This window comes from Oryctolagus cuniculus, chromosome 17, assembly GCF_051225735.1.
Source record: "Oryctolagus cuniculus isolate XC-2025 breed Fujian yellow rabbit chromosome 17, ASM5122573v1, whole genome shotgun sequence".
NCBI lineage: Eukaryota > Metazoa > Chordata > Mammalia > Lagomorpha > Leporidae > Oryctolagus > Oryctolagus cuniculus.
Genome location: NC_142883.1, coordinates 67,089,380 through 67,109,057, shown reverse-complemented (window position 1 = coordinate 67,109,057; position 19,678 = coordinate 67,089,380). Strand labels below are relative to the sequence as shown.

At 47.2% G+C, this 19,678-nt stretch overlaps 1 non-coding gene and 1 pseudogene across 1 annotated transcript in view; both read left to right on the top strand.

Annotated features, from left to right (window-relative positions):
* The first annotated feature begins 4,612 nt into the window (after window positions 1-4,612).
* LOC100347036 (uncharacterized) overlaps window positions 4,613-19,678 on the top strand; it is an 876,288-nt gene continuing 861,222 nt past the window's right edge. The window contains exon 1 of the transcript XR_016223726.1: window positions 4,613-4,789. This is a non-coding gene — a transcript (uncharacterized LOC100347036). The remainder of the gene's footprint in view (window positions 4,790-19,678) is intronic.
* LOC138846295 (protein LYRIC pseudogene) lies at window positions 15,727-18,577 on the top strand (annotated as a pseudogene).

Genomic DNA, 19,678 nt, shown 5'->3' with positions numbered 1-19,678 from the left:
AGATAAAAAAGTAGAAAATAAAAAAGTAATGCTCAGTAACCCAAAGCTAGCTTTTGAGAAGAAAGAATACCATTGAAGAACCTGTAAAATATATGCAAACACATGGAGACAGAACAGCACACTCCTGAAGGAACATGAGTCACAGAAGAAATCAAAAGGGAAATAAACAATTCTGGAGACAAAGACAAAAATACAACATATCAAAACCTATGGATGTAGCAAAAGCAGTGTTTAAAGGGATGTTCATAGCAATTAAAGCCTACATCAAGAATTTAGAAAGGCATCAAATAAAAAATCTATCAAAAAACAATAACAAAGCAAACCCCAAATTAGGAGGAGGAAAGAAATAATTAAAATTACAGGAGAAATCAGCACATGTGAAACAAAAAGAAAACCCTAAAAAACTCAGTCAAAATTTTTTTTAACAGGCAGAGTGGACAGAGATAGAGAGAGACAGGGAGAAAGGTCTTCCTTTACCATTGGTTCACCCTCCAATGGCTTCTGCGGTCAGCATTCTGATCCAAAGCCAGGAGCCAGGTGCTTCTCCTGGTCTCCCATGGGGTGCAGGGTCTGAGGACTTGGGCCATCCTCCACTGCACTCCCGGGCCACAGCGGAGAGCTGGACTGGAAGAGGGGCAACCGAGACAGAATCCAGCACCCCAACCGGGACTAGAACCCGGTGTGCTGGTGCCACAGGCAGAGGATTAGCCTATTGAGCCACGGTGCTGGCCGTCAAATATTTTTTGAAAATAAAAAAAAAATGATACATCATTGGCAGAACTAACCAAAAAAGAGGGGTAAGATTCAAATCTATAAAATCAGAGATGAAAAAGAAGTAATAATGGACATCAGTGAAATAAAAAGAATCATCAGGAGATACAAATATATGTCAACACACTGGGAAATCTAAAAGAAATGACTGGACTCCTGGACATATAAAACCTACCAAAATTGAGATATGAAGTCATGGGAACCTAAACAGAATAACAATCAAGACAGAGATTGAATTTTTTAATCACTGTTGATTTTTTCTTTGATTTCTCAAGTTTAGTGCACATGAAATACACATTAGTTTGTCCAGTTCCCTTGTATATATTGGTCAGGCTATTATTGCTCCTACATTATTGTGCACTGCTAATTCCAGTAATCAAGATATAGGTTATATATTAAGCATATTTCTTTTCAATGCTTATCTTTTTTATATAAAGATTTATTTATTTACTTGAAAGTCAGATTTACACAGAGAGAGAAGGAGAGGCAGAGAGAGAGAGAGAGGGGTCTTCCATCTGCTGGTTCACTCTCCAGATGGTCACAACAGCCAGAGCTGCACTGATTTGAATCCAGGAGCCAGAAGCCTCTTCCAGGTCTTCCATATGGGTGCAGGGGCCCAAGCACTTGGGCAATCCTCTACTGATTTCTTAGGTCATAGCAGAGAGCCAGATTGGAAGTGCAGCAGCCAGGACCTGAACCAGTGCCCATATGGGAAGCCAGCACTGCAGGTCGTGGCTTTACCCCCTATGCCACAGTGACAGCCTTCCATTGTTTATCTTTTATTTCTATGTCATGTATACATCAATGATGTTGTAGTGTAAGCCAATCTTAGTACAGAGAACAAAAGCCCAATATAGTTAACTTTTTCATTGTGTCTTCATCAATTGGATGAAAATTCTGTAAATTTTCTTTTTTAAAAATATTTTATTTATTTATTTGAGAGGTAGAGTTACAGACAGTCAGAGGGAGTGACAGAGATAAAAGTCTTCCATCCACTGGTTCACTCCCTAAATGGCCACAAAGGCTGGAGTTGAGCTGATCCAAAGCCAGGAACCAGGAGCTTCTTCCAGGTCTCTTATGTGGGTGCAGGGTCCCAAACACTTGGGCCATCTTCTACTGCTTTCCCAAGCCATCAGTAGGGAGCTGGGTTGGAAGTAGAGCAGCTGGAACTCAAACTGGTACCGATACAGGATGCCAGCACCTCAGGCCTAGCACCAAACCCTAGAGTCTAATTTTTAAAAGGTGAGAGAAGCTGGTGTGTAAGGGTACCCACTACATAATGTCAACCATAGCACATGTGGAACAGGCAAAGCCATGGAGATACAAAAAGACCAGGAGTTCCCAGGGTTGCACTGGCAGAGCCCGGGGGTGCCCAGATCAGTGATGCCATCATCCTGTGTGCTCCTGTATGGGTACACCTGTTGCTGTTTGCTTTTCAAAGCCCACTGAGCTTGCAGCACCAAGCAGGATGTGCAGATGGACCATGGACATGCCCAGGTCTGGGTGCTGGCTTAGCAGCAGCAGCAAGCATACACTCTTAATCATGACAACTGGGAAACTGGGCAGTGCAAACACCCCTTTTTACGCAGTTTTTAAGCCTCTGGAAGTTGCTGGGGAAGTTTGTTAATTTAAAAAACCAACATAATGAAGCCTGTTGAGTCTGTTGAGCCCAGGGTGTCAGGTGCACATTGCTGGCAATGCTGCCAATCTACATGAGCTCTTTCAGGAGTGAAACAGCCTCCAGCAGTTCCTATGGAAGCAGCCATTGGTGCTGCTGTTCCAGGGCTCTCCATGTGGCCAACTCAACCCATGGAGCTCATATTTCCTCCACTCGGAGTGTCCATTTCCCTCTGCACTATCCCCAGTTGTGGCAGTCTCATCACTCCACAGACTCCCTGTGCTCTGCAGGTGTCTCAATCAGAGGACAGCATGGCTCACTGTCCTGCTTTGGGTGTGGTCTAGGCCTGCATCCACACTTGAACAAGTTCATGTCATTAGAGGAGATTGTGTCCTTCCCTGTGTTGTGTGTGTGTGTGGTGCAGGGGAGGCTGAGTGATGACCGCAGCAGACAGCAGACATCACTGAATACAAGGATGACTCCTGTGGGCAAGGCAGCTGGGAACAGCACAGGCAGTGAGGAGCAGGCCTCAGGACACCGGTGCATTTACAGATCAAAGACAGATGAGAACCAAATGCTCCCTGGTGCAGCATGCAAGATGCTTTCTCGTTGGGCTTTAGGTGTCCACAGGTTACCTGTGCTCATTGTGCCTTTAACACACAGTCACCCTGTGACTGGCATTGAGTTAGGGGATCTCACACTCCATGGGTGTGGTGGGCTGTGTGCCCTCACACACAAAGCTTAGTTTACTGACTCAAAATCATTGATAAAGTCACTCAATCCACATCCACTGAAGATTGGACAAGCTTTCCTTCCCTTTCGTTTGCCGTAAGTGATGGCTGTCTCACTGTAGTTCCAGCACAGTGGCCCCAGTCTCCTGTAAAGTGTTCTTGGGACCCATGCCCCTCACCATGACAGGGAGTTCTGGGGAGGGTCTGAGACCTGGCACCAGAACTCACTGGGGAATCTCTGCCTGGAGCTCAGTCCCTGCTGCTGAAAACATGTAAGGAAGGCAGGGCCCCCTGGAGATGAGAGCTGAGACTCCATGCCTGCCAGTTTCTCCAAAAATCCCATGGGCTCTAATTACTTAAAGCCTAGCACATCAATTCCTCTAATAAGAGGAATAAAGCAAGAAAAGTTTTAACATTATTGTCACCATTATACATCTTTTTTTTTAACTCTGGGTGAAAGTTAAATCTCCTCTTGTCCATGGATGTTTCTGAAATTGTGGAAACTGACAATGTAAAATCACAGGTCACTCTTGTAAGGAGACCAGGATAGGAAGCTGCTCCTCATTCCCCCCTCCCTGGCCTGGGTCAGAGGGAGGTGGCCTAATTCCCTACAGTCAGAGGGAGGTGGCCCAACACCTGCATCTGAGCAGGGACTGACCAGCCTCTCCAGCCTGAGCCCTGCTGCATGCCTGCCTCTGTCCTGAGAGGAGATTCTGGGTCAGTCACAATTAGTTTTCATTGAAAGATCCCTTTCTTCCAACATCACTGTGCCAAGGGTTTCTTATTTTTGTTTTGTTTCATTTGTTTGAAAAGTAGAGTAACAGAGAGAAAGAGTTCTTCCATCTGCTGATTCACTCCCCAAATGGCTACACCAGTTGAGTCTAAGCCAGGAACCTGGAACTCCATCTGGGTCTCCTATGTGAGTTCCAGGGGCCCAAATACTTGGGCCATCTTCTGCTGCCTTCCCATGTGCACTAGCAGAGAGCTGCCTCAGAAGTACAGCAGCCTGGACTCCAACTGGCACTCCCATATGGGATACCAGTGTTTCAGGTGGTGGCTCAACACGCTGTCTACAACACTAGCCCCAAGATTTTTTGCTCCTAAAATTCCCTTTCTTCTCCAGTTATGATAGATGTGAAGCTTTGGGCAGAACATGAACTGGCAGAGGTATAGTGAGAAAAACAGCAGAGGATGAGGGAGCAGTTCTGGCAGCCTGGCTTCCCTGCCGTCTTTTCTGACAGCCATTGCTGTTTGCTGCATCGACACTGGATGAGATGGCTGCAAGTCTCTAGAAAATGGAATCAAAAGATGGGTTTACCTGGGCGCAGAAAATGTTTGAAATCCAAGCTTAGAGGGCATGAAACCATCCATGGAAATGTGTTATGAAGAACTGTGTCTGCAACAAGACCTATGTGAGGGTCAGTGACAGTGACCACGACTGACCCTGCTGGTTGTGTCCACTCAACCTTGTCCGTGTCTCTTTCCTTGCAGGGCAGCAGGCTTCCTCTCCCTGAACACACTCTGCAAGGGGGCAGCTGTGCCAGGGAACCTGGTCTTTGGCTCCCTAGTGGGCATTGCCAAGGATTCCCCATCCTGCTGGTGTCCACTGCAACCATCTGAGGGGACTCATGGGACTGCACCTGCTGGACACAGAGAACCAGGTCCTGATGTGAGTGGAAAGCTGCATTTCATCACATTTAGTGAGGTGACCCAGTGCCTGACACCACTCTGGCTGTGACCAGAAACCTCACTGCATCTCCTCCTTCCCCTGCCATGTGACCACACAGGTGTCCTCTGTCCTCTTCTCCTTCACTGGCTGCTCCTGCCTCCCAAACACCAGGATGCTCACTGGAGGGTCCTGGCCAGTCCACCCCTGAGGCTCTGCTCAGACATGGCAGAGTCAGCCCTGGGTCAATTTAGCACAGTATATAAGCTAGCCACTTATTTATTACTATGTTTGTGCTGAGAGGGTTATTTTCCCCCAACAGAATGATGTTTCCTGTCTGCTGCCAGGACAGCCAGCAATTCCTGTTGTGACAGCAGGGCTCTTCAGAGAAAGCCACTTGGGCCCAACCGAGGCTGGGTGGGGCTTTTTCAGGCAAGCTGGTTCAGAGGAAGGTCAGGCTTAGCCAGAATCTGCAGGAGCTGCCTTAGCAGGGTGTGTCAGAACATCCAAGGAAGCTTCTGAGAAGTGGGAGGAATGAGGGCTGTGCAGTCATCTGGGGCCAGGACCTGTCGTTCAGACAGCTGGAAAATCAGATCATCGAGAGAGGCCTGCCTTGATTTCCCGACCTCACTGCAGCCAGGGTCTCACCAGAGGGCAGTCAGGGAAGGACGCTGCCTCACAAAGCTGAGTGCCTCTCCCAAAAGCCTGGGTCCCCAAGCTGGCTCTTGGCCAGAGGCTGTGATGCAGATGGGAGAAGCTCACACCCAGAGCCTTGTGAAAATACAGAATGGCACCCAGCCCCCACCCAACCCTGTTTTGGTGAAAGTCACCTGTAGCCTCTCGGCCAGTGTCCCCAGACACATCCTGTCCCTGTAGCTTCCTCTGGGCTGGCACCCCTAACCCTGTGCTCCCAGCTCTGTGCAGCCACAGCCCCCAGGGGGACAGACAGGAGCAGAGACAGCATCTCTGCTCAGCCCCCAGCTGCTCTGCTTACCTCTGGGGTCTGCCTGGAGCACATGACCTCCTACTGCCAGATCTGGCTTGCGTGCACAATGTTGAATCTGAAGCTCTCGCTGCCACTTGCAGAATGAACAGCAGTGGGGGGTATGTGTGGAGAGCTGCTGTTTAAACCTTACTTCTGGGGCTGGCACTGTGGCGTAGCAGGTAAAGCTGCCGCCTACAGTGCTGGCACCCCATATGGGTGCCTGTGTGAGACCAGCTGCTCCACTTCCGATCCAGCTCTCTGCTGTGGCCTGGGAAAGCAATAGAAGATGGCCCAAGTCCTTGGGCTCCTGCACTCATGTGGGACACCCAGAGGAAGCTCCTGGCTTCTGGTTCTGGATCTGCCCAGCTCCAAGCATTGCAGTCATTTGGGGAGTAAACCAAAAGATGGAAGACGTCTCTCTCGGGCTGCACCTCTATCTGTTTTTTATTTATTTATTTATTTATTTATTTATTTTATTTATTTTTTGACAGGCAGAGTGGACAGTGAGAGAGAGACAGAGAGAAAGGTCTTCCTTTGCCATTGGTTCACCCTCCAATGGCCGTCGCAGCTGGCACGCTGCGGCCGGCGCACCGCGCTGATCCGATGGCAGGAGCCAGGTATTTATGCTGGTCTCCCATGGGGTGCAGGGCCCAAGCACTTGGGCCATCCTCCACCACTCCCTGGCCACAGCAGAGAGCTGGCCTGGAAGAGGGGCAACCAGGACAGAATCCGGAGCCCCGACTGGGACTAGAACCCGGTGTGCCGGCGCCGCAAGGCGGAGGATTGGCCTAGTGAGCCACAGCGCCGGCTCTGTTTTTTAAATAACTGTAACTCTGTTTTTCAAATAAATAAAACAAATCTTTTTGAAAAACCTTAGTCCTCTCTAAGCCTTTGGAGGTGACCCTTTCTACGTAGTATAACTTGGTTACAGCCAGGGCCTCTGTTTCCACCCACACTGTCACAGAGGCCCCACCCCTTCCTTCAGGCCCCTGCAGATACCCTGGCTCCATGGGCAGCCTCTTCCACCACTGGGAGACATCAGTCACCTCCCTCCCTAATGCAGGCCTGGAGGAGAGGGGAGATGACTGGGGGTGAGGGAGTGAGGCTCCCTGGAGCAGAACATCAGGAAATTGAAACCAAGAACTTAGAAGGTGACAGGAAAGAGGGCCACCTGTTAAGACTGGACAGAATCTATCAAGACAGCAACAGAGCAGCTTAAGAACCCAACCTTTCACTCCCCTTCCTCCTGTCATTGCTGACCAGAGGCTGCAGTAAAGGGACCCAAGAAGGTGCCTGCCTGTTGCTCCCTCTCTGGGCTCATTCCTCACACAGCCACCTGGATCAGTCTTCTTAAGGGAGTAACACAGACTTGTCTAAGCCAAATCCAGCCTTGCATGGTGGGCTGTGGGTCTCCCCCGCCTCACAGACAGAACCAGGTAAGTCCATGGAGCCACTCTCCCCAGTCTGCTGTGGCACACAGCTCTGCCTTCTCCCACAAGGTCTCCCAAGCTGCAGGGCATGGCTACCCAGAACCACATCCGTGTGCAGGGTTGCATCAGCAGGGGATAGCCAGAAGAAGCCTGCTTTCTGAGGCTGACATTCTTGTTACCTGACCAAGCCCCCAGATGACCAAGGACAGGTCTGTTCTCATCTCTGGGCAATACAGGGTCACAACCCATCTTGGCCCCCTTTTCTCTACCTTTCTTGCATTGTCCACCAACTCAATTGTCTGAGCACTCAGAGAGTTCCCTAAGCGTGCAGTGTGACCTGCCTGGCTCATTTTGGGTTTAGCAGATTATGGTTAGGCCTGAGGTCAGTGAGCAGCTGTTCCTGGGTCAGTGTGGCCCTGGGCAGCAGATATGCAGCCAGCACCTCATCTGACCTGCAGTGAGAAAACATGAGAGGCTGTGCACAGATGCACAGCTAGGGGACAGCTGCACACACCTGCTCCTCTGCTGTCAGTGAAACCTTCCCCACTGCTCTTGGAATCAACCATAGTGCCCCCCAGGCCCCTGATGGTCCCTGAGTTTTCTCCAGGTGGTGTTATTGGGGAGACAGCAACAATCAGTCTTAATCAGCCCAGTTACCTGCAGTACTGCTGCCTGGGTGACCTCTCAGAGCCCTGACAGAGAGATGAGATCGAGGGGTTTGGAGTTCTACCCCCAAGCATGGTGAGACCCATCTCTTGCTGGGAGAATGAAGTCACTGACATCTCTGATCCTTGCTTTCCCCATATGTGCAGGAAGCCTGGGAGTGTATCCTTCTGCAGGACTCCCATAGGTTTCCATGAGGTAGTCCCATCTGCTAATCACTCTGATTCTAGACTCATCCCGACAAGCACTCGGTGAGTTTAGCTATAAACAGAAGCCCTCAGAACTGCCTGTCAATGTGGTTCCCAAGTTGTGTGCAGACTCCCCAGGAGCCTGAACTCCATCTCAGGTCAGTACTACTCCACGTTCACCTGCCTCTCCAGGACACTGTCCCACAGTGCTAATGCATGTGGTTAGAAGACTATGTTCATAGCACTGGAACAGAGAAAACTCCCCTCCCTCTCTGCTCCCCATCTTCCTGAAACCAGCATCACCAGGCCCTGGCCACCCAGAACCTAGTCCTCAGTGGTCCCGTCCACATTGGCAAATGTTCATTCATTTTTAGATCTCACAAAAAGAAGAGTTAGGGTTTGCATTGACAACCCATGCTATGGCTGGTCTGCAGAGATGGAGACAGTGGGCAGTGGGAAAAGAAATGTGATGGCTGGGGGGTGGATCGAGACCCTGGGGAATTCCCAGTGAGGGGGTATGGGTACTGTGTTGACCCTCCCAACCCTGTGGTCACACTCAGTGTGCAACACAGGACCCTTTCCAATGCTCTCCATCACCAAACCAGAATCCAGGGCTCTAGGTTTTCTGTTTAATATGTAGACTTCACCAACTTCCTAGTCCGATACATGCCTGGCCATACACTGCCAGCTCCAAGGCCAGTGATCCACAGAGATGGCAGCCAGCCTGTGGAGGAGGGACATGCTGGTCATGTGTCAGGCAGCCAGGGAGAGTGTCACACTCAGTATGCTGGGAGAGGGACCATGTGCTTTCCCCAGCAAGGATGAGCCTGGAGCAGAGTTCCTTCATACTCTGCAGGATGCAGGCAGCAGGGCCCATGCCTCCTGCCCCTGGTGGACATGCAGAGGTGTTCCTAGGAACAACTCTGCCCCTCCATGTGACTGCTCTTCCAAGGTGCCCCTCTCCAAGCCCAACCAGGGAGCAGGCAGAGCTGCGAGGCCCCCTCCAGAGCCCAGCCAGCTCCTTCCTGATGTTGAGAGTTTGCAACAGAGTGAAATTGTCCTTGCAGGCACGCTGATCTGCTTTTGCCTTCCATCCTGGAGAAGCCAGCTGGAATACAGACCCTGACAGCCATGTGGCAAGGGTGCTCTCGGCTCTTGGCTGAAGCTGGGCATGGTTTGTGGAAAGTGTCTTCAAGCCACACAGGACCCATGAAGATCTGGGCAGTGGGAAGGCAGAGCAGAGAAGCATGGTTTCTGTGACCAGCTCTCCCCCACTGACAAACACACCTCCTCCAGGCAGTCCACCATAACTCTCTTTCCCTTCTTCTTGCTGTTGCCATACACAAGTGAGACCAAGTCTTGCTGAGCCCTTGGACCTGGATAAGGTGCAGGTTCATGCCCATGGTGAGGAGTGGGATCTGAGACCGGTCCAGAGTGGCTTCTCGTAGCCAAGGAGTCCCCAGCCAGTTTCAGGTCTGAAGACAGCACTGCTCAGGTTTGCAGTGGGCCCCACCTGGTGCTGGAGCCTGGGGACCTTCCTCACATCTCCCCATCACCCATAAAGCAGGAGTGCCCAGGACCCAGAGACAGGAGGCAGCCCTGTGCCCTCAGCTTACACTCAGGGCTCAGACCAATGGCCTGCCTTAGCACAGGTGTGCAGAGTACCTGAGAGCCTTCAGGTAAAGGTGAAGGGGTGGGAGTCCCTGAGGCCAGTGGTGGCTGGGCTGCATGACAGTGGGCTCATCAGAGAGGATTGTTGATGATCTGACAATTTTGAGAGCCAGTTGAGAATTACAGCCATTTTTGAAATTGAATCTAAAGTTATATTTAAATGTTTATATATCTATTGTGAGAAAAAGTTAATATATATTCAGAAAACTTCTTGCTACTGATTTTGTTGCCTTCTGCTGATGCACCCTTTGGGGTCCTCATGAGAGGCCTGTGTGGTAGCCAAGGCACCATGGGTCCACATGAGCTGCAGGTCAGGCCGTGGCCACCCTGGGCAGTAGCTCAGCATCCACCAGACCCTTTATAAGCCCTGAGCAGTACTAGGCCTCCAGACACCTAGAGCTGGACCTCTGGGATTAGGCATCCTGGGTGTGGGGTTGCCACAGCCTGTGAGCCAGAGGGAGAGCAGATGTTGCTGACTCAGCATGCAGTCAACTGTCAGTCCATAGGGGCCTTCTCACTGCCCTTGTGCCCACAGGCCAGGGAAGGACAGAAAGGAAACCAGATTTACAAGGGGCAGCAATAGAGGTAAAGAAGAAAAACTGAGAGGTGTGTAGAAGACTGTGGGAAATTTCATTTAAAGAAAAAAGGCATGGCCAATAGTGTCCATTAGACTGACAAGACATGAATTCTTTAGTAAGTTTGAGATGCAGCTATTTCATAGCATGTGTTAGTGGGTTGGGGAGGGCTTGATTGCAATATGATGGTGACTCAAAGATGTGTGAGCGATGTGTGTATAGAGATGTCTTCTGTAGGTGACTCATTTTTTTACATAATGATAAAGGTTACTAATTCACCAAAAGTTCATAACTATTCCAAACATTATGTAGCTAATAATAGAGCTTCAAATTACATGAAGCAAAAAAGATCTAATAGAAATTTAAGAAGAAATTTAAGAAGAAATAGTTAAACCATGATCATAGTTGGAAATTTCAACATCCCACTCTCAAATTGATTAAAAACTGGACAATGGAAAAGTGGATATGGAAGACTTGAATGACATGATTAACAATTTGACCTGATACTTACAGGACTCTTTACCCAATAAAAGGTAAATTATTTCAATTATTTCTTGAAAAGTAGACATGAAAAAAGGGAAACTAAATTATATAGTAGTCAGAGGTGCTGAGAACAGGCATAAAACATCCACCATAAGGACAGCACTAAATACAAACAAATCAGTTAATAATCCATATAGCTATAATGAACAGAATGCACAAACAACAGTTTACATATAAGTTGATATTTTTCTTCAATTTTTATATAAGGGGAAACAATTTCATGCATTTCACATATATTCAATTTTAAGAGCATGATGTTACTTCCTACCCTACCATTTTTCCCTCACTCCCAGCTTCCCTCCTCTGTATTATTTTTCTTTTAAATTTTCACAATGGCATAATTTAAATTTATTTTGTAATCACAAGCTTAACGTTTCATTAAATAAAGGATTCAATAAATACTAAGTAGAAAAACAATTGCTCTTCAGGAGTATAGATTAGGGCTATAAAAATAATTGAATCTCAGATTAACAAATATGCACCTATGAATTACTTTTTGTACTCTGTATATTAGTTACTACAGATCAGGGAAACATGATATTTGTGTTTTATGAACTTCTTTATTTCACTAAGCATAATGGTCTTGTATTGCATCATTTTTGTTGCAAAAGAAAAGATTTTATTATTTTCAATGGATGAGTGGTATTCCATCACCTATACATACAATTTCTTTATCCAGTCGTCAGTTGATTGATATCTGGGGTTAATTCCACATCTTATCTATTTTGAGCTGAGCTGGAATAAACATGAGGGGTACAGAAAACTTTCATATGTTGATTCATTTCCAGTGGGTAAATTCCTGGGAGTGGGATAAGTGGGTCATATGCTAGATCTATTTTCAGTTTTCTGAGGATTCCTCTTTCTTCTTACATTCCTATCAAAAGTGCATCAGGGTAACTTTTCCCCACATCTTCACCAGCATTTGTTATTTTTTACACTTAAAATAGACATATCTGTTATGCTAAAGATAATATTTTCATTTTCCCCAAACACTAAAATAGCACACAATGTAAGTTGATATATGCACTAAAAACCCTGTCTAAATGGTTGATTTTAATCTCACTTCTTGAGTCCTTAAAAACTGACACTTTCCTTTTTTCAAAAGATTTATTTATTTATTTCAGGGTCAGAGTTACATAGAGGGAGAGGCAGAGAGAACCGGGACTCGAACCGGCCCCTACTTGGATGCCAGTGCCGCAGGTGGAGCCTTAACCCACTACACCACAGCGCTGACCCCTTACACTGCTCTTAAATGACCTTTATTAAAGTTATCCACGAACAACCAAAGGAAAAGCCTTAGAGAGCTGTGCCTGTGGGATTTGCAGGAGGGCGGAGCTCAGTGTATCCTGGGCCAGATGGGAAAAGGAGTGGGGTTCCACTTTCCTTTAGTGCAGCTGTGTGTGGAATGAGAAGGTCATGCCAAGGTGGCCACTGGCAAGCGAGCCTCAGTTACTCAGGAATGGCTTTGAAACCCACCTGGCAATGGAAACTGCCTGGCAACAGGCTGTGATTGGATGGATTTGAAACTGCCTGGCAACAGGCTGTGATTGGATGGGTTTGGAAACTGCCTGGCAACAGGCTGTGATTGGTTGGGGCATAGACTGCCCCTTGACCAGATTGGCTGGTCTTGGCTATATAAGATGTTGTACCAACTGAAATAAACGAGTCTGCGGGCTGCTTGCCTCAAGCCTGCTTTCACCCGACTCCCGGGGTCTATGTGGTGACTCCACGCCTCTTGCCCCCACCACGCTCCTCCTCTCAGAAACGAATCCACTGCAACATTGTTGAGAAATCAACTGCAGCACAGCTGAACTGCAGGAACTTCAAGGGCCAGGCTCCCGGTCACAGAGCAGCAGCTGGCCAGGCCGGGGGTGGGTGGGGATGGCATGGGGTTCCTGCCCTGACCCACCATTGCCTACCACCTGTTGTTCACTGAGGGCTACAGCCCAGCCCCGAAGCCACAGTCCACCTTGCTAACCTACTGTGCCCACGCACTATGGAGTTTGCAGTGGTACACGGCCCTGGCCTGGATGGTGGGCTGCGGCCACCGGGGCCTCCGTCAGGACTGCCCCAGCCTCTATCCTGTTCTGGCACTTGTGGCCTTTGGGCCACCACACTCTCTCCAGCCCTTTCCTACCAGGCTGCCTCGGGTGCTGAGAGCCCACACCTGCAGCAGGTGGTGGCGCTATAGCCAGGACAAGGCCCTGTGTCCTGCGGTGCCCTGGGACCCCACCACCAGTGCACGCCCTGGGTGGCATGGACGCTGAACTCATGCACTGGAGGTGTTGATGTCACTGGAGCCGGAGCTCCGGCTGCACCTTGTGCATGAAGTGCCCAACTCTTCCTGGGCAGAAGGAGTTCAACAGCTTCTGGGAGCTGGGTGAGGCTCCGCCTGCTGGCTGGGTAAGCTGCTGAGTGTGGCTGGTCCTCCCATGCCAAGGGAAGGCAGGGCAGGCCCCGATGCCCAATGGACTTGGAGCTGTGGCGGGCTGCTCCTGCCCTCCATGCGGTGCCCCTGCAGACGGCAGTGCAGACCACGTCTCAGAATTGTGCCACTGCAGTCTATGCAGGAGTCTGCACCAGCTCTCTGGCTCGCCCCTCTCCCCACATTCCAGGACTCTCCCCACATTCCAGAACTCTGACTCTTGTGCTTCTTCCCCTGCAACCCTCTGCTGGATCCGGTCCCCAGAGCCCTCTTCCAAGGAGTGCGCACCCTCTCAGGGGGAGGACTCAGCCCTGAAGGGTGCAGCAATGCCCTGCCATGACCAGGAAACCAAAATAAACTGCGTCACTTTACTAACTAAATCAATCAATCATCCTTAGTGTAAAAGATGCCAGAATTCCAGGGGCCAGCGCTGTGGCATAGTGAGTAAAGATGCCAGAATTCCGAGGTCGGGAGATATTTCTGTAAGGGAACCCGGATTTGTTTCTCAGCACTACACCGTGTTCAGTGGACTCAAGCTGTTTTTATTTGTGGCTGCATGGCAGGAGTTCCCAGCTGGAGGTGATGACCCTGAAATTAAGCTTAATATTGTAGCTCCCGCTGAAGGGTCACTTTTCAAACTGCATAGCCCTGAAGGACAGGGTGCTGAGTAAGGAGAACAAACTTCGCTGTGGACCAAATCAATTCCACCCAATGCAGAAATGGTTATGGCCTATCCTGCACTAAGCAAGACTTAAAGTCCAGTGGGGCTCACTCAACAAATACCCATATCTGCACGGTGACAAGACACGGTCTTGGGGACATTGGCCCTTTAGGACAAGTGCTGGAGATAGACAGCTCAGGTGACACTTTTCTGTCCTTAGTGGCTGCTGCATTCACAGGAGGCTGACTGGTCAAGCCCTGAGTAGTTTTCCACAAATGAACATCTTTCAAGCACAACCGAAAACATGCTCAGAAATCTCCTTCAGCATCAGCAGGCTTTGTGTGGGTTTAACCCAGACTTTACTTGGTCTGCTCACAGAAACCATGGCAGGGACCTGCTGTTTGCATGCACATTTAACACAGAAGAAGTGATTCTGAAACAGCTGTGTTTATTGTTATGCTTGTATATTAACTATGACATAATGGACTTGCTATTTCGAGAGGCAACAGACTGGGGAATCCTCGTGTCATTGCAGACCATCTGAGGTAATTTTTGCATTGGAAACCTTTCGTAGGCCTCTCATAAGCAGCCCAGGCTCTCAGAAGGTGAATGCCACACTGTGGACAGTGGGCAAGGCGGGCACTGCCCTTCTGGGTCAGAACCTTCATCCCTCAACAAAAGCACTTGCTGGTTACCATTCCTGAGGGTTCTGGATGGTGAGGCATTCCTGACCCCCAGGGCTGTCTGTCGGGGCACAGTCCTCTGTGGTTGTCTGTTGCCCTGGACACTCTGGCCAGTCAGTCCCACACCAGGATTTCCTTTGGGGTAAGGTGAAACCTCATGGTGGTTGTTCTTTGCATTTTTCTGATGCCTAGTGATTTTGAGCATCTTAAGCCTGTAGGCCATTTGTATGTCACCCTTTGAAAAATGTCTGTTCATATCCTTATTCCCTAACTAGATTATTTGTTTTGTTGTTGATTTTTTGAGCTCCTTATATATGCTGGATATTAGCCTTTTATCAGATGTATAGTTTGTGAATATTTTTTCCAAGTCTGTTGGTTGCCTCTTTATTTTGTTGAGCATTTCCTTTCTGTGCATAAGCTTCTTAGCTTGATGTGACCCCATTTGTGTATTTTTGCCATTATTGCCTATGCTTCCAGGGTCTTGTTCAAGATGTCTTTACCTATGTGAATGTCTTTCAGTGTTTTCCCCAACCTTTCCTCTGGTAATTTGATGGCATCAGGTCTTAGATTTAGATCCTTGTTCCACTGTGAGTTGACTTTTGTATAAGATGTAAGTTAAGGGTTTTCTTTCATATTTCTGCATGCAGAGATCCAATTACCCCAACACCCAAAGACACTCCCAGGAGTTATTTTAGTTTGTTTGTTAAAGTTTACTTGATTGTAGATGTGTGAATTAATTTCTGGAGTTACTAGTATGTTCCATTTGTCCACATGTCTATTCTTGTGGTAGTACCAAGCTGCTTTGATTATAACTGCCCTGAATATGTAATATGTCTTGAAATCTGGTATTGTGATGACTCCAGCTTCATTTTTATTATTTAGGATTGCTTTAGCTATTCAAGGTCTCTTGTGATCCATATGAATTTTAGGGTCATTTGTTTGAAAGCTGAGAATAACTTTTGTGAAACTTTGATTGTGATTACATTGAATCTGTAAATTGATTTGGATTATAAATTGCTTCTAATGAGGAAAAAATGTCAAATGTGAATAATATTGTCATACAGAACCTTTCTAAATAAAATTTACCCATGGAAAAACCCTTGCTTAGTTGAGGACCAAGACATAAAGTTTTCATTAAGGGTTTGTTTCAGCAGTGCTCATCTGAGAAGTGGAATGAAGGGAAATTTTGGTGATGGTCCCTTTTATGAGTTACTTTGATTGGTTCCAATCTCCAGTTATTCAGTAAAACACTAATGTAGGTTGCTATGATGGTCTTCCGTAGATATGATCAAAGTCCATAATCAATTGACTTTAAGTAAGGGGGATTACCCCAGATGAACTTGGTGGGGCTGACTCAGTTACGAGGCCCTAAGGTTAAACTGAGTCTCCCCTGAAGAAGCAGACACTCCTCAGGTGGGAAGCAGTTCTCACATGTGCCTGGGAGTTCTGTCTCCCCTTCTTGATAACCCATCCTGTAGATGCAGTCAGAATTCTCATCCACACTCCAACATCTGATAACATTTTCAGTTAGACACAGTCTTTTTCTTTTTTGAATCTGGTTGGGCTGTGCATAAAACAGTGCCTTTGCTGTTTTTGAAATATCTCTTGGTCAAGTTGATTACTTCTTCAGGCAACACCTTGTTTATCAGCACTGCTGTCAGCGGCTTGTGTGAAGAGGGATAATCCTGGAGCTCTCAGCTCTAGGTCAGAACTGGCAACTTCAAGAATCTGCAAAATCTTGAGTGATTTGTCCTATCAGAGTAGTTCATGGAGCCATGCCCAAGATGGCTAACATGGGTGGCCCTGGGCCTCATGAGCAGGCCAGTCCTGGGTCTGAAGTTCATCCCTGCCTTGGATTAGCCTCTGCTTCTGGTCAATCAATAGATAGTCCTCATCTTGGTCCTGATCCACAACTTCTCAGGTCTTTCTTCAGTTAATTTATTATCATTCTTTGACATTTTCCAGATAACTTTACTCAGTGCATAGAAACCAATAACTCCAAGGGTCACACTGCTCCAGTGTAAGTCGCATCATTGACCAGGCCTTTATAAAGTGATAGATTCCGATTGTTCCGCCAAGGGAGGTCAGTGGGGCGTGGCGCTGGCATCGAGACGCCACTTAAGGGCTGGCACTGGAGACGCTCACTCCTGCCTGCCCTTCTCCTCCTGGCTGTGGCGGAGTGAGGCTGACTAGGGGAGAACTGGGCACCCCCTCTGCCCTAGCTGTGGCGGCAGATTCCTGGCTCTGGCAGGAGGAGTGACAGCGATGTGTTTGCCTGAGGCTATCCAGCCCGGCCCTCCGCCCTTCCCCCTGACTCTTAAATGGCATCTCTATGCCCCAGCGTCATCCTGCAAGTCCCTCTGCCAGGAGGGAAGATGGTTGCAGGGAGCTGGCAGGACGAGCTGGCCCAGCAGTCCAAGGAGGGCTCTGCCCGGATGCAGGAAATGCTCCCGGCCCTCCTAGGCTTTCTGCGCACCAAACTGGGCCTCGACCTGGGCCTGGAGCTGAAGCGGTACCTGGGCTGGGTGATCCTGGTGGTGCATGGGAGCGCTCGGGCTGCTGCTGCTCTTCCTGCGATGCTAAGGCTGGGCCGCGGCTTGCGCTGGCACCCGCAAGAAATGGAGGAGCCCACCACTCAAAAGGGAGTTGGCGGCCTCGCCAGCCTCAGCCCTGACGACCTAGCCTTGCTGAAGAACCTCAAAAACGAGGGGCGCAAGAAGAAGAACCGGAAGAAACTGCCCGAGAAACCCAGACCAAATGGACGGACCGTTGAAGTGGCTGAGGGTGAAGTTGTTCGAACTCCTCGAAGTAGAACAGCAAAACAGCCACGAGAGAGAGACAAGAAAGCAAAGTCAGTGCTGAAGTAGTGCAAAACAGTCCTCGCCATGATGGAAAGGAAGTTGATGAAGGAGCCTGGGAAACTAAAATTAGTCAGAGAGAAACGACAGCAGCGTAAATGTGATAAAATGTTGACTGATTCTGGTTCATTGGATTCAACTGTCCCTGGGATAGAAAATATCACCACAGTTCCCACCAAGCAACTTGCAACTGCATCATTTCCTGTTGGTTCCAAGAAGGATAAAGCTGATTCTCATCTAGATGTTCAAGTTAGCAACTTTAAGTCTGGAAAAGGAGATTCCACACTTCAGGTTTCTTCAGGATTAAATGAAAGCCTCACTGTCAATGGAGTAAGCTGGAATGAAAAAATTGATAAAGCCCTCCTCACAGATCAGTGCAAGTGAGGAGAAGTGGAAAGCTATTTCACCTACTAATGCAGGCAAGAGGAAAACTGAGCCAACTGCTTGGAGTCAGGACACTGGAGATGCTGCTGCAAATGGAAAAGACTGGGGAAGGAATTGGAGTGACCGCTCAATATTTTCTGACATTGATGGTCTGTCTTCTGCAGATCCTGGCTCTGATTGGAATGCACCAGCAGGAGAATGGGGGATCTGGGTAGATGAAGAAAGAGCTTCACTTCTGAAGTCTCAAGAACCAATTCCTGATGATCACAACATTTCAGATGATGATAAAGAAAAGGGAGAGGGAGCTCTTCCAAGTGGAAAAAGAAAAAGATGAAAAAGAAAAAGAAGCAGCAAGGTGGAAGATAACTCTTGCACAGGACACAGAAGAATTAGAAAAGGAAATTAGAGAAGAGCTTCCAGTGAATACCTCTAAATCCCATCTAAAACATGACAAGGTTTTCTCCTCAAAGACTAAGCACTAGTGATCCACCTGAAGTACTTGTCAAAACAGTCACCCCATCAAGACGCTTCCACCTGTGGTTTCTACTGAGTCATCTGTTAGCTTATCAAAAAATGATTCTGACAAGAACTCTTCCCAAGTGCCAGACAGATAAATCCAAGTCAAATATGAAGCAAACTGTGTGCCTCCTGCCCAGACCAAGTCTGGAACTAAGGAATATCCCAAACAAATAAAAAAGAAGAAAAAAGCCAGATGGGAAACCTGAGTGTTTCTTCTTTCCCTGTATTGGACATGTGTTTGCAAACACTGTCTTGAAAATTATGCTGTTTATGCAATAATTTGTGGATATGTACAGAGTTTTATATAAACTTAAACCAATTTTTAAAACAAAACTGAACTCAACCACCATAAAAATGGAATCAAAGAAAGTTAATTTATGAAATTAAGAGATCAGAAAACTATTCTACGTACAGTGCTGGAAGAGACTTGGGAAAGTCTTTTCATTGAATGAGAATTATTTTAATTTAAGACTATTATCCTGGCTTTACAACAGTGCCCTGTTTACAACAGATGGTGCCCTATCTCATCTGCAGCTGAGGAATAATGGATTCTGATTAGAGAAAGGATTGTCTTCAAGTTAGCAGGCAACTCCTGGGATCTTATGCACAAACTTGCACCATTTGGATCTATTTTATGTTTAAGTCAAAGTGCTTTGATAAAATGCATAATCTGACATATCTTTACATATTTGTTGGTAGCAATTTGTATTAAAAGAATCACAAGTACAAATAAAAAGTCATTTATCATTTTTTTAACTAAACTGTCATGGTTTAGTCTACAATTTTTAAAACGTTCTTAATTCAGACACTGAAAATGTAATTAATACTTGTATGGCTTCTGAAGTTATTTCTGATAGTCTTGCATTACTTGAATCATTCAAAGTACAGTATATTTGAAATTAATAAAGGAAAACCATTGTATTTCTTTTATATACATTTAAAGTTCAGACTCACATGCTCTTGTTTATGCCTTGAAAACTTTCAGGTAAAATTCAGCTCACATTTTCCTTTCCCTAGCAATTCCTTTTCTTACAGCATCAACTCTTAGTTGCTAGTAATTTTTTACTTTAAATTTGAAATCATTCACACACACATGTTCAGCCATGTACACTGTAAATGATTTAATGGTTTAAATTATTTACACTGTAAATAGCCTTTACCAAAAGTGATTGACAAGGACTATAATTAACATCACTTAGTGACTTGTGAGAAAGAAAAAAGTCATGTTTTATTTAATGTGATTGGCTAATCTGTTTTTATGTGGCACCAAGAATGAACTTGTTTAACAGCTGTAAACAATGCTACTG